Here is a 2,500-nt window from a genome sequence, read left to right as displayed (position 1 = left end):
GGAGGAAAAACAATAGAATTGAGGAGGAGGCGGTGGTGGTGGTGGTGGAATACAATAGAATTGTGGCGGTTGTGGTGGTGGTGGTGGTGGTGGAATACAATAGAATTGTGGCGGTGGTGGTGGTGGTGGTGGTGGTGGTGGAATACAATAGAATTGTGGCGGTGGTGGTGGTGGTGGTGGTGGAATACAATAGAATTGTGGCGGAGGTGGTGGGAAAACAATGGAATTGAGGAGGAGGAGGTGGTGGTGGACTACAAGAGAATTGTGGCGGCGGCGGTAGTGGTGGTGGTGGTGGTGGTGGAATACAATAGAATTGTGGCGGAGGTGGTGGTGGTGGTACGTGGAATACAATAGAATTTTGGCGGCGGTGGTGGAAGTGGTGGTGGTGGATTACCAACTAACCATGAACCCACCACCTTGCTTATTCCTGTCTGCGCGACACATTCTGAAACCCGGAATATTAAATTGAGAGCCAGGGAAAGTTGAATCATTTATTCCACTCTCTTGCAGATAACTGAATTAACAAGCAGTTAAAACTAACAAAAGTGCTATATTAAAGCAATGTATTAAACGGTAAACGGACGGATACTTAAATGTCAAATATTTAAAGGTTCTCTTAGTTCTCACGAAATTATTGAAAGGTCGAGAAGAAAAAGGTCTAAGGGAAGTGGTCAAAACTATTATACAACCTCAGGACCCACCGTAATGAATAAAGGTGACCGCTTCCGCTTATACCCCCCCCCCCCCACCCTTTTCCAGCGACCCTTGCTTTCCTTTACAGCCCCCCTACCTTGAATGACCCATGGTGTCCTCTATAGCACCCCGGCCTCCCCCTTAAATGGAGAACCAGGGTGTCTCTTATAACCCCACCTCCCCTTAAATGGGAGGTAGGTAGCTAGTTGGTAGGGAAGGGAGGTCTCTCAGTTCATTCTCCACAGCACGTCGAGCCATTGTCTCTATCTCTGTACCTACTACGATATGACATTCATTGGAACGTTCCATGATTCTGGAAATTAACGGGGCAAGGGGCAACATTATAGTGCCACAGAAATTTGGATCACCACATGCTCTTCTTTCCTCGTAGTATCTCCTTGGTGAAATCGTTGAATCGTTGTACCACTTGCAATGAAATGTACCAGGCTAGCCTTTATCAGAGACAATTGACCCTACTCGGCTACTGTTGGCATCCAAGTACTCCACTCTGACGAGAAAGTGAAGCCATTCGTAGCTTTTGTTCCACATGATCTTAAGTGAGTCCTTTATCTGTTTCGGGTCTTGATACATAGAGTCGGAAATGACAAAGAATAACTGGTTCTGCTTTCGGGAGTTTAAAACTGCCATGAATCTTTTGGCCAGCTCTTCGTCGATTGGCTGCGCTGCCTCAGGAGTTTCGTGGAGAACTGAACGTTCACTTAAGGGCTCACTTGACTGTCCCTCCTGTTGTGGTGTTCCATGTTGCTTGCATGACGTGCACACATATAACATTATCTAGACTAAAATAGACCCTATGCAAAAATGGCTGCCTTTAAATTATTCTTTTTTTCATATTCAAAATAGCCAAACTAACCTCGTTCGGGATAACAAATTCTTTAGAATTTTTGTCTCAAAAACGAGGTTAGTTGGGCTATTTTGAATATGAACAAAAGAATAATTTAAAGGCAGCCATTTTTGCATAGGGTCTATGGCAACAACCTCATCACAAGTATATATGAGCATTTAACAGAGGCTTTTGATAAATAGAGGCCACCATTTTGTGTGTATTTGTGTGTACCAGTACTTGAGGATTGATAAATGTAATGTGTCTTATTGTTACAAGCCACACTGATTCAAATGTGGTATAATGAGAGGTGTTCTATGGGTTGTTGTAGTTTTCACTATTGGATGTTTCAAAATGTGGTCATTTTTCGGAAACCCACTGTCAAGATGTGGTCATCTTTAGGCAGTCAGTGAAAATTGTGACAACTATAAAAGACCAATCATGATGTGAGGTACATACACACATATAACATTGTCTGGACTAAAATGGCAACAACCTCATCACAAGTATATATGAACATTTAACAGAGGTTTTTGACAAATAGAGGCCACCATGTTGTGTTTCACCGAGATTGAAAAGAATAATTGTTTTAGTAAATACTCACGAAGTAATCTCAACAACAATTGCAGTAAAGACCATCCAAAGTCGATTTAATTGGCATATCAATTCATGCGTGGAAAACGTGCAAACGGCACAAAGCATGCGCGAAAGTGTTTACAGAAGCTTCAAACATAGAAAATCTAAATAACCTTCGTTAAAATCCTTGTCACAGACAGCAAAATGGTCATTTAGCACCGTTTAAATCAGCAATCTAAATCGAAAGTCTGCTTGTTAAAACATTTTCACCGTTCGATCAAAGTTTTTGAGGTAAAGGATCCATAATGAAATGGTGGCTCTAATTGAGGTGAGCGTTAGTTTGTTGTAAAATGACCCGTCTTGTTTCCTTGCAACCATGTGGAACTT

Source organism: Montipora capricornis, chromosome 1, assembly GCF_036669925.1.
Source record: "Montipora capricornis isolate CH-2021 chromosome 1, ASM3666992v2, whole genome shotgun sequence".
Taxonomy (NCBI): Eukaryota; Metazoa; Cnidaria; class Anthozoa; order Scleractinia; family Acroporidae; genus Montipora; species Montipora capricornis.
This window is presented reverse-complemented; position numbering follows the sequence as displayed.